This window comes from Corvus kubaryi, unplaced genomic scaffold, assembly GCF_017639235.1.
Source record: "Corvus kubaryi isolate FWS band 111438036 unplaced genomic scaffold, C.kubaryi_AGA036_p1.0 66, whole genome shotgun sequence".
NCBI classification, from domain to species: domain Eukaryota; kingdom Metazoa; phylum Chordata; class Aves; order Passeriformes; family Corvidae; genus Corvus; species Corvus kubaryi.
This window is the reverse complement of record NW_024582054.1, coordinates 31,143,258-31,156,126: the sequence shown is the minus strand read 5'-3', so window position 1 is coordinate 31,156,126 and position 12,869 is coordinate 31,143,258.

The window sequence follows — 12,869 nt, the reverse complement described above, 5'->3', positions numbered from 1 at the left end:
TTGTGACCTACAACTTAGACTTGCCTAGAATTAAGGGTTTGCTGAACAGACATTTGGAACAGGGAGTTTATTTGTACAGTAGAGCAGATATGAAGTTAATACATTTAGTTCTGTGTTTTCTTGTCTTTACCTCTGCTCCTTAGCAGTAGAAGTGTTTGTGACACTGCCCAGTGTCCTGCTGATTCTCTTTAGGAATTGTCATCTTGCTGAAGCTGCATCATGGCTCTTCCCTCTTACTCTGAACAGAACATCAGAGTTTGTGCTGGCTCATGAGCACCAAGTGTAACTTGGTGAGAACACTCACCTTTCTCTGAAATTTGAATCCTCTCCCATGCACTATAAGAAGGTAACAAAATAGTTCAGGGTGTATTACAAGTAATAAAACATTTTTTAAAAAGGCTTTCAAGGAAACAAAATTTTCTGATCTGGTTTTAAAATAACCTGTGAAGTCTCTGGGCCAAGAGGAATAGGATATTTGGACAAGCCTGTCCTCCAAGTCTTTTGAGCTGGTTTTTTTTTTTTTTTCCCCTGCATTTCCTGCTTATCCAAATTACCTTTTCCAAAATGCCAGAAGCCTTTTGAAGTATTCTTTTAGAAGAGTAATTTATTCTTCTGATGATCACCCCTGTCAGGGGTACAGTAGGAGTCTGTTACCTGAAGAATGTGAAGTGAGACCATCAACTTAAATCAGTCTTAATCCTGAGAATGTTTTACTCCATGTTGTAAGTATCTGGAAGTGTGCACTTCAGAGTGGTTTTGGATCTTTGTATTTGCTGTTGTTACTAAGTTTGTTTTATTTGGGGGATTTTAATGCTCACCTACAGCTGTCTTAGCAGAATGTATACAACTGGAATAGGAAGGCAAGTGAAGTCACCCCCAGCTGGTTGTTGTTAACTCCCAGTAAAGAACTGGAGACTTGTGAGATGTCAAGAATCAGTTTCAGGGAGAAAAAAATACCAAAGCAGAAGGCTGATTTGGAAGGCTTTTAGTGATTATAATATCAATTAAATGTGCGGCATGAATTAAAATAATGTAAATATTTAATTGCAGAAATGTATTAACTTAATGCTTCTACAGTCACAGGAATTTCAGTATGAAAACTTTATTGTTCCGTAAGGAAACATTGATAGGTGCCAGCCTGATGGGCTGAACCTTGCCCTGTTTCAGATGTTAAGCTGAGGGTCTCAGTTTGCCTGCACCCAAAAACCTCAGCATGGGCATGAGTTCAGTTCCAGAATAACCCTGCCCCAGGCCACAGCCCAACTTTTGTTGTCTAATAGCTAATACAGAGCTTTCATATGAACACTTGATAAGGGGCTGTACTCACCTTACCACCTGGTTTCTTGATAGACTGTAGCCTTTAGCCTGATTTTTATATTCCCTTTACCGAGGGATCAGTTGGGTCTTGTCCTGCGGGTGCCTCTTGCTGTGCGTGCAGTGAAGCACATTCCTTCTGCCACCTCTCCCGTGCACCTGATCCCTTTGACTTTTCTCCCTTGTCCATCTCTTTTTGGCCTGAAGCTGCCAGACTATTCAGTAAAAGTCTGAAAATCCCCTCAGTGTTGGGAATTGTGTTCCCTCTTCTCTGCATTTTCTAAGTTTCCTCATACTAGGAATAGTATCATTCTACATGGCTGCACCCTCCCTCAGGTAGCTGTGGAGAGTGATAAGGTTCCCCCCTGAGCCTACTTTTCTCCAGGCTGAACCCTCTCCCAGGGCTTGGGGCACTGCTAAAAAGCCAAACTCTTCCTCCAGGCAGGTAACCCACGCCGTGGTGTGAGCACCTTGTCTCAGCCCATCTGGCTGTGTGTAGATGCCATTTCCAGTGTCCATTTCCACTGGGTGGATCCCGTGCTGGCAGAGCGCGGCACCATGTGCTGAACATCCAGTCCCAGCTGAAGCCAGGCAGCTCCTTGCGTGCTCAGGAGTAAGCCCCTTCAGATGTTTGTGTGGCACAGAGCTCACAATTCATTTCCTCTGCTGCTGCCGCTGCTATGGGGTTTTTTCTGAGAGAAGAAAGAGAAACAACAGAAGACACAGTTGCACAGTCTGTGTTAGCTGACACAAAAAAAATTAATGGAGCTACTTCTGACCCTTTTTGGGTTTTTTTTATTTCAGTATTGCTTGACTTCAAAAGTTTTTTAAACCATTTCCTGGAAAATGTGCTTAGTCTGGTGAACTGGTGCTGCTGTATCGTGTTCTCCGTGTTTGAAGAGTGTGTGTTTTTAGGTGATGTAATCCCTGTACTCCAATTTACAAATCCTGTGGAAGTAATGGTGTCCAACATGATTTCCAGTTCATTGGATCATAGAATCATTTACATTGGAAAAGATCTCTAAGATCATCCAGTCCAGCTGTTAACCCAACACTGCCAAGCCCACCACTAACCCAATGTCCCCAGGTGCCACATTCACACATCTTTTAAACACCTCTGGTGTTGGTGACTCCACCCCTTCCCTGGGCAGCCTGTTCCAGTGCTTGACAACCCTTTCAATGAAATTTTTCCCTAAAACCCAATCTAAATGTCACCTGGCACAACTTGAGGCTATTTCCTCTTGTCCTGTCCCTTGTTCCCTGGGAGCAGAGCCTGACCCCCACCTGGCTGCACGCTTCTGTCAGGGAATTGTAGAGAGTGAGAAGGTCCCACCTGAGCCTCCTTTTCTCCAGGCTGAGCCCCCCCAGCTCCCTCAGCTGCTTCTCATCAGATTTGTCTTCTGGACCCTTTCCCAGCTCTGTTGCCCTTCCCTGGACAAACTCCAGCCCCTCAATGTCCTCCTTTTCATGAGGGGCCCAAAATTGACCCCAGGATTCGAGGTGCAGCACTGATGGAGAGAGCAGATTCAATGCATGTCACTGAAACAAAAGCTTCACCAGTTCTCCTGCTCTAATGAGGGTGATGGAAACAATTATCAGAAGCAGAGTATCTGCCCACCAGTAACAAAATCAAACTCATTTTTCTATGACTGGTGGGAGCATCAAGAGTCTTAGAGTTCCTTCTCATTCTATTCTCCCCAGAGAACCACTCAATTGTTCTCTCCCGTGTCTGTTCTGCTCTCTGGCACCAAATCTCATCACTCTGTGTGTTGGTCACAGCTTTCACTGTCTGAGCAGAGCAGCTGTAACTGGGCAGGAGTTACAAATCCTGTAAGTGCAAAAAAGGAGACGCTGGCAACCGGACATACCAGCTAAAACTCACCCCATTTCACCAGTCCCAATTCCCCTGTACTTCTAACCAGAGAAAACCTTAAGACAAAGGCACAGGGCAGCCCAAGCCTCCAGGCCAGCTGTCTCTTTTGACATATATTTCATTAGGCAGTTGTAGTTCCTGAATTACACACGTTCTTTGTCTATTACATCCTGACCCCCAGCACAGCTGGTGATGTTTTTCCAAAGGGAAGGAGAAAAACTGGGATTCCTCTGTTTTAATCTCGTGGAAATCAAATCTTTTTGAAAAGAAAGGCCATGTTTTCCTCTCCTGGTCTGAGGAGGAGTAGCTGCGAGGGGTTGTTCCCATCCTTGTCCCCTTTTCCTTGCCACCATGAGGATCTTAGGCTGGGAACCCTCATCCCTATGAGCTCAGAGAAGATGTGGCTGTTTTCTGTTGCTGTGCAGGGAGAGGGTCATTGACTCCATTCAGCTGAAGGCCTTCTGTAATCAATTTTCAAAACAGTCTGAGGTCGTTGCATACTGTGCCCTACGGCATCCCAAGGATTTGTATATTGTGTGCTTTGACCTGATTCTTTTTCCCCTCTCTCCCAGCATCCTGAGGTAGATCTGCCATGCTTTGTTGTCCCTAGCACGCGTCTGGAGGGGGTGGGGTGGCAGTGATTTAATTTGATTTTTTAATTAATGCCTAGAAATGTACATGCAGCATCAGCTTTTGGCTTTCCACCACCCAACCTTTGGTGTCATTGCCCTGAAGTGCAGCCCTGGTGGGGCCTTTTGCTTGATGTTTGGACCTGTTCTGGAGCACATTCACAAAGAATATTTATGAAGCCACAAGCCATGGGTTTCTAAGATGTAAAAAAAATACAAATTTTGAGTCATGCTCCTTAGTTCATTGCAAGATACAGAGATACAGCTTCACTTTGCCTAGATCCTTGGTCTCAGCCAATTAACTGAGCCTCCAGGAGAGCTTTCTTCTTCACTGCAGTCAGCTCGGAATATTTTAATTTGATACCTGGATGAGTTAAAATGTTTATATGGATCTGCCCATACATGTGGCTGGTGCTGTACAGACAGACATAAACAGGAGATACCAACCCAGTACTTTTCGCAGCAGAAATTTGGAAACAAAAGAACTTCACTCAATGTTAAGTGTAGGGAAAAATTTGCAGTGAAAAGAACCTTAGAACAGCAAAAGATGATGTTATTTCTCTAGAATAAATGTTAATTAGTTAGATTAATATTTGCACATATTGCATACTTACAGCTAATATTTGATTAAAGTATGAAAGTAGGATAAATACTTCTTTTAATAAAGTTTGGCAAACAAGCTCAGCCCTGTATAAATGTCAAATACAGTCTGTGTTTAAATGGAGTCACTGCTGTCAAAAACAGACATAGAAAGTCTCAAGACATTGCCCAAGCTAATCTGTGCCTACGTTCCAATCTCATTTAGGAGCACAATCTCTAATTGCAAAAGTGCTTTTGAAAACTGTATTAGGAATTTTCTCCACTGGCAAATCAGCGATTTTCTTTGCAGAAGAGAACAATGGAGAAGTGACCTAAATACACACAATTATGCAGGAAATTTTGCTTTGGGGCACAAAATGGAATTGTAGGGCGGGTACGAAAGTTAATTTGAATTTCAGACTGAGTCCCAACTGTTGCAGAAGGGAGAGTCAAAGGAAACTATATTTGAGGGATTTTTCCAGCCAGCTGTGAACACTGAACTTTCCTGCAGTAGTCTCCTGTTCATAAATGAGACTTGTAAATGCTTGTGGAACAGGCTCTCACTACTGAAATTTTCTCACCCCTTCCCCTCCTGTGCTTCAAATAATTGTCTGCCTGTTCTCAGGGAGACGTCCTAGAATAGGATGGCCTCGTTCTCCTGGTTAGTGGGGAATGCTGGATCTGGGATGTTGCCACAAAGTTTGGCTGCTGCAGAGCTGAGCAGTAGAAAAAGTGGCCAGTGTGAAGACAAGGTCCGGGCATCTCAGCAGTAGGAAATTGGACAGAAATCTGAGGGTCAAAATACTTGTTTTGTATTTGCCTTCTCTTTCTTTTTGCCGACAGGGTATGGTTTCCAGAACAAAAAGAGAGAAACAAGTTAATGAAAACCAAAACAGTCCTGTGTAATGAATGGGAAGAGGCCAGAACTGTCTGTTCATCTCAGCTGATTGTAAGGCAGAATGATGAAAAAATAGCAGAGGAAATGAAACAGAAAATCAAAATAGAAAAACTAATAGAAAGATTATAGAAAAACAAATAGAGTTAATAAAAAGTTAATAGAAAATCAAATGTAATAAATAGAAAATTTATAGGCAATCTAAAGCTGGTGATCTCTTATTTATATATAGGTGAAATCTGTAATCTCTGATAAAAAAAAAAACCCTTGCATTTTCAGTGTGCTCCAAAAATCAGGGTGTTGCAATATGGTAAACCCACACCTGTGGTCTGCAATGCTTCTTACTGAGCAAATTCCTTCACGTAGAGATGTCAAAGCCTTTCCATGGGAACGATTTCTCCAATTCTGCTCCTGAGCTGCAAAAATCCTCTTCTGGGAGAGCCAGGCAGAGCGAGGCAGTGGGGTGGGACAAGCAGACAGGCTGTTGTCATGTCTGGGATCCAGGTGAACCTGAAAACTCCAAGAATGCTGCAGTGCAGCCTCTTACCCATTTCTGTGCTGCTCTTTTCAGCAGCTGAAGAAAACCTCTAAGGGTAATTGTGGGGTGACCTGGGCAAACCATGGAGAAAGAGGCAAAAACCTGGCGAGGGCTTCATATGGAATAGGATCCTCATCCCACTGGTGAGCCCATTTCCTACAGTGCTTGGGATCAAGTCCACTTTGGAGATAGGTGGGTTTTATAACTTTTTTATGCTGTTCCTTTCCAATTTAGAATAACTTGTCCGTGGGAGATTTACTGCATCAAATGGCAAGGCTGAGACTGCTGTTTCAAATGCCCAAGAAAAGGAGTGTCCCTCAGATTTCTTTCCCAGTGCTCCCCGTTTTAAGTCACACCAGTCTTAGTGAGTGCAGAGATGGTCCTGGGTGTGGCCAGGTGTCCTGGGAGCTTTACAGACAGCTGCAGGTTTATAGGGAGGAGGTGAAGGTGGTAGGACAGAGGGACAGATCTTCACTTGGCCAAGAGGAAAGTCAAACTGGGAAGATTCCAATATTGGAATCTCCACCTTGATGCTGTGCCTGTGCTCATGTCTTAATTTCTTCAGGAATAATTACACTTGGCTCCACTTTGTCTTACAGTTCATACAGATGGAGAATGTAAAAAAATGGTGATGTAACGTCTCCATTAAAAATATCTGTCCGCTTCCTCCTCCAGCCCATGGGTCAGAGGGAGCCTTGGAAAAAAGGACATTCCTCCTGCCTCTGTCTGATTTCTGCCTTGATAGGGCTCAGACCAATGTTGCTTCAATTAATTAATTTTCTTTTATAGCATATGTTTCAGAGCACTTCAAAAGCTGCATTCTCTAATCTTTGGGAGATCAGCATGAGTCAGAAGCATCTGCAGGAAGAGCAGGAAGGTGCCTGAGCTGTTTTCCAGAACAAGCAGTGGGCATGCTCCTGTCAGGGAGAGCAGAGCTCTGGCAGGGGTAACTCAGGCAGCAGCTGGGGCTTTAGGAGGAGGTTGTGCTGAGCTCAGCAGAGCTGCTGGCCATGCTGCTCTCCTCATCTGCTGTGAGCTGCTGCCTTAGAGATGTTCAGACAAAGTGACTTCAGTACTGCTGCCCTCCCCTGGATCACAGAACCATGGAATTATCAAATGGTTTGGGTTGGAAGGGACCTTAAAGATCACCTCGTTCCAACCCTCCTGCCATGGGCCAGGACACTTTCCACTATCCCAGGTTCCTCCAAGCCCCATCTAGTCTGGCCTGGAACACTGCCAGGGATGGGGCAGCCACAGCTTCTCTGGGCAACCTGTGCCATGGCCTGCCCACCCTCACACCCAAGAACTTCTTCCTAACATCCCATCTAAGCCTTTTCTCTTTCAGCTTAAGGCCACTGGGATTTTTGTTGGGATTTTTCTGGGAGGGAAAGACAGGACACACCTTTGATTCAGGTAGGTGCAAAGAGATTTTAAGAATCTTGCAAGAAACCTCACATGCAGCGGAATGGCCACGTTGGATGGGGCCCTGGGCAACCTGGTCTAGTGGAAGGTGTCCCTGCCCATGGCAGGGGGTTGGAGATGATCTTTAAGGTTCTTTTCAACATGAACCATTTATGATTCTATGTGTGCTACAAAGCCAGGGTTAAGAGGGGAGCACTACATCCCTTCATCCCCAATTCATCCATGCCTGGACTTGCTACATCAAACCAAATCAAAGGATGGATCTGCAAACCTAAATCATCTCAGTTCTCACTTTCCTGTCATTATCATCGTCACTGTTAACTTGTTTTACAGCAGAGCCCAGAGGCACCAGCCATGGATCTGCCCTGGCTAGAAGAGCTCATGCCGGAGACAAAGGGATGGGTCCTGCCCCGTGTGGGCGCAACAGGCAAATTCCGGGAGCTTCGGCCAAACAAAGAGGCAGCATCACGGGTGCCACGAGCCCTGTGTTTTCACAGCATTTCTGTTCCTGCACCTGATCCCAAATGCAGCCATCAGCAAAGCCTGGGGCCGCTCCGTGCCCAAAGGGCCACACCACACAGTATGAGGTGTCCAGTGACGGGAAACCCTTCTGTCAAGGGCTGGGGAGGGAGAGGGTGAACGCTGCCCTCCATCAGCACCGAGTGTCCCAGCAGCTGAAATATTTCAGTAATTAAAGCTTTAGCTAGGGCTGGCAGTGCTTGCCCACGGTGGTGGCACACAGGGCTGTGTCCGAGTGGTTGCAGGCGGCTGTGGCTGCTGCAGGTGTAGCTGCCGCCAGCCCCGCTGCCGTGCTCGGGGTTTTACACGCCCCGAGCCTGCTGTCACTCGCCAGAGAGCCTGCAGGCAGCTCTGCGGGTCACCTGGGGCTGGAGGCGGGGAGCGCTAATGCCCTTTGTTCCCCCGGTGAATTCCATTTCCCTCCCCTTTGTGCCGTGCCGCTGGTCAGTGTAACGCTACACCCAGGGCAGCAGGCTGGGACAAAGCGCTTCGGGGGAGGCTGGCAAATTGCAATCCTTCACTTGTGAATGGGGACGGCACCAGGGATGGGCTGGAGCGATGCACCTGGTGTCAGTAATTACGGGCTTGAAATAGGGGGAAAGGGCTGAAGGCAAGAGAGAGGCCGGGTGATTGTTGTGGATGGCAAAGGAAGGACTTTTCCTGCGGGAAGAACAAATGCACTGCTCAGGAGTCTGCTGGTGATGGAATAATTAATCTTTCCTCTTTCCCTCCTCGTTCTTTCCTTGACTTTTGGGGAGTTTTGTTCATCCTCCGCTGCCTCCCCTTTTTGCTTGCATTCCCAGAACAATAACTGGAGGTAGGGGCTGCCTCAGGAAAGGAACCCTGCAGCGGCTTATTCCAACCGAGAATCTATTTTAAATAACTTGTGCCCTAGTTTTTTCCAAGACCCCTTTGATCTGCAAACTGTCTTTTAAATGACTGAAGCAGGAATTTGCTTTACCAGCCACCCAAGCTGGATTTCTTGGACCTGCAGCAGCTCTGTGGCACTGAACTAATGCTGTAAGTGATGGTGGTGAGTCTCTGCTTACCAGAGATGTGCAATGCAACTGAGCTTACTGGTCTCTTTTGGCAATTCTTTGTGCTTTCTGCCGCTGCAGGAATCAAACAAGCTCATGTGGGTGAAACATGAAATAGAGAAACATCTTTTACTGGGAGAGTAACAGGGTGCCCTTCCTTTTGAGAAGGAAAGGAGGGTAGGATTTCTAGGGGTCTCTGCATAAGCACTGGGGTGTGGGAATGTCTGTGCAGACAAATGTTCATCCCAGTTCCATCTCTCCTCCCCACACAGGTGACAAGAATCTTGGAATCAGGGAAAGGTTTGGGTTGGAAGGGCCCTTAAAGGGCCCTTTAAAAGTTCTTCCCTTTGAAGGTGATAAGGCCCTGGCACAGGTTGCCCAGAGAAGCTGTGGCTGCCCCATCCCTGGCAGTGTTCAAGGCCAGACTGGATGGGGCCTGGTCTAGTGGAAGGTGTCCCTGTCCATGGCAGGAGTTGGAACGAGATGATGGAATCATCCACAGCTTCTCTGGGCAGCCTGTGCTGGGGCCTTATCACCCTCAAAGGGAAGAATTTTTTCCTAACATCCCATCTAACCCTGTCCTCTGGCAGTTTAAACCATTCTCCCTTGTCCTACCCTGCCATGCCTTTGTAAACAATCCCTCTCCTGCTCTCCTGGAGCCCATTTAGGCACTGGAAGGGGCTTTAAGGTCTCCCTGGAACCCTTTGTTCTCTGGGCTGAACAGTCCCAGCTCTCTCAGCCTGTCTCCACAGTGGAGGAGCTCCAGCCCTTGGATCAGCTCCGTGGCCTCCCTGGACCATGATGTCCCTGTACTCCCTGTTCTCCTGTCCTGGGAGTTGTGCTGCAGTGAGTTACCCCTCTTCTTCCCAAATGTTGTTTTCAATCATACCAACTCAATAATATATGTACTGAAACAGAAACTATTGATCCTTGGACAACAATCCTGCATTTCCAGAAGAGACCATGAAGAGTTGTTAGTTCACTTCCATGCTACTTCCAGACACAATGATCCAGGGAAAGACACCCTGAGGCCAAACACACAAAGCCTCGGTTGGCTGGAATAGTGGAAGGGCTGGTAAACAAGTCTCCCTGCTTGGATCTCGGGGAAATCTGCTGTGTGCTGCTGCTTTTCAAGGTGAATTTTTTGACCCTGAAATGAACATGATAGAACAGGCATTGTGGAGATAAGGCTAATGATGGGAGGTTACTCAGCCCTTTAAGAGGGATTATTTATAACCCCTTAAAGCACAGAAAGGTAAACTCTGAAACAAACCCCTTAATTTTTAGCTTGTCTTCTTTTCTTCATGTGCCTTGCTTTCCAAATTTTATCATAAAACGCCAGAATAACAATAGTCAGTGTACATTTTACCACTGCATGTGGGTTTTTTTAGATTCATCTCTTTATCTATTATAGTTCTTCCCTCTCCCTTCCCCCTTCCCCTCTCCCTCAATAATCACCATAACTCAAGGGGAAAAAGTCAGGATTCTGGCAAAACCTGTTTCTGACTGAACAAGCGAAATCCTGCCCCCACTGACACCACAAGCACATTGGATTTGCCCTTGCTGGGGCCAGAGTTTCAGCTCTTATTTTTGTTGATCATTTTGGAGCAGGCATCAGGGAAGAAAAGAGGAAAAAAGAATTCAATTAAGAAGGACCTCTTGCCCCAGAGCAGGTGTAAGAGCATACACAGGCTGAGGACTGGAGTTAAGCATCGAGAGCAGCTAAACACGAGCCACCCGCGGATGCTTTTATTCATTGTGACACGTCCACCTCCACAAAGCTTATTCCAAAAAAAGAGACAAAATAAGCCCCCTTTAAAAGCATTTCATTGCTTTGCATGTTTTAAAAAGTCTGGGAGAGCAGAGGGGCTGGGGGAAACCTGGCCATTTCCCTGCTCCCGATGTTATTTAGCTCTTGTCATGCTCTGTTTCTTCGCGTGGCCATTAGGAGCGGCTAATGCGGCACCACAGCGCCGAGCAGGGCTCTCCCTGGGGCTGGGGATCTCATGTCAGGGGGACACGATCCAGTTCACGTTCAGATGGATACATTAAATCCTTTCACTCTGTGCCTTGTCAGGAGTAGCCGATCTCCCTGCACGGAGAACGCCCCAGCCCATAAACAGCAGTTTTATGTGCTCGTTGATACAGAATAGGTTGTCACTAAACCTTTCAGGCATTGTTGTCAAGGTCAATAATACTGATCTATTTTAGCACAACAGGGGGGGAAGAAGGGGGATTCTGTCAAGATATGACCTTTAAAAGACCTCATCTTCGGAGAATCAAAATTTAAAAAAAAAAAACCAATTTGTGAGAAGGATGTTATTTTGGTACCTTTGGGCTTATCTGAGCTGGGAGTAATTATCCATGTTAGCAAGAGAACAGCTTGAGAAATTGCATGATCCATCCAGTAAGGCAACCAGGGCACTAATTTGGTGGGTTCACCTAAGGATGTTTAAACTTCGTTTTTCCAGTGGTCATTTTTAGCAACATTCATAGAATCGTTAAGTAATTAAGGTTGGAAAAGACCTTTAAAATTATTGAGTCCAACCATCCAGCTGTTAACACAGCACAACCCCCTTCACCACAAAACCATGTCCCCACATGCCACATCCACATGCTTCTTGAGCCCTCCCAGGGATGGTGACTCCACCACTGTCCTGGAAAGCCTGTTCCATTGCCTGACTTCCTTTTCAGTCATGAAATTGTTACTAATATGTATTTTAAACCTCTCCTGGTGCCAGTTGAGGCCTCTTCTTCTCCTCCTGTCCCTGGTTACCTTTCCCTTAGTAGGATACAGAGGTGGCACATCCAGCCACCCTCGCCCTTCCCTCCTGCCCCAGGTTACCCTACAATTGTGTTCTGCAGGTTTTAAACCAACAAGCTGGTCTTCACAGCAAGGGTTGTGCCTGTCCTGCGCAGCCCCTGGGTCTCAAGTGGTGACATGAAGCACTTGGTGGGGTCACACAGGTGTCTGCAAGTTGGACAAAATCTTCAGCCACAGAGGAGGTAGAGCAGGGGCAAGGCCAGGAGCTGGGCTTTGATGTTCCTCGTGGGTCCCTTCCCATTCAGGGTACTCCGATTCTGTGACTCTATGAGATATGGATCAGAACATGACTTTACAACCTTTTTTTAGGCACATGTTTGTTTCATCACTGCTTTTCCTCCCTTTAGCAGAAGGACAGTTGGGGATGGGTTACACGTCTTGAATCACTTAGCAGTGAACCATTGGTTAACTCACACATCCAGCACCTACAAATATTACCAGGAAAAAGACCTGATATGCAAAATCACCAGGTTGGTTACCCTTACCTGGGGAGACCTGTAGGTAAGAGGGAAACAAGTCTGTAGAACAAGCAGTTTTTCCAGCCAGCAGAAATAAGTCGTTGCCTACTTTGCTCCAGGGAGCTGATTTTTCATGTGCCGCCAACACTGGCTTTTTCGCTTGACTTCATCTGTGTTGTGGCATATGCAGCCAGCCCTTCTCCCTTCCTCTGTGTTACATTTATTTTAGGCCAGTATAAATACGTCTGGAAATCCTGAGAGAAGAGAGTCTAAAGGTGCTTTGTGCGTTGTCTGAAAAACCTGGGTTCATGTCATGTGCTCAGAGCTGCCATCCTGCAGCCTGCAAGCAGAAATCCCACCTGTCCTAGGATGCAGTATCTACCTCAACAGCAGCCCACTCCATTTGCCTTGGCTGCTCTCTTCCAGTCTCATCCTCAGCAGCAGCAGTGGCAATCACTGTCCTGTGTCTCCAGTGACCAGACAGGGGATTAAAGTGACTGTTCTCAGAAGTTCATGTGTGAGAAGTTTCCCAAAGAGACAGCACACCATACTTTTAACTGACTTTAAATGCGAGTGCTGGCGCTTCAGACGTGCTGGCAGAATCCATCTAGCAGGTGATGGAAGTTCCTTTCACCATCCCAGTGCAGTGTTACTGGGAGCAGCTGTACCTCTGTGTCATCTGCACACAAACTGAGAGAGTTTTGTCTGAACAGTTCCCCTCGTTCGGGCTGTCCCGAGGCCTCCATCAAAAGTCAGATGGGGAGCGACTGAGCATGGAACT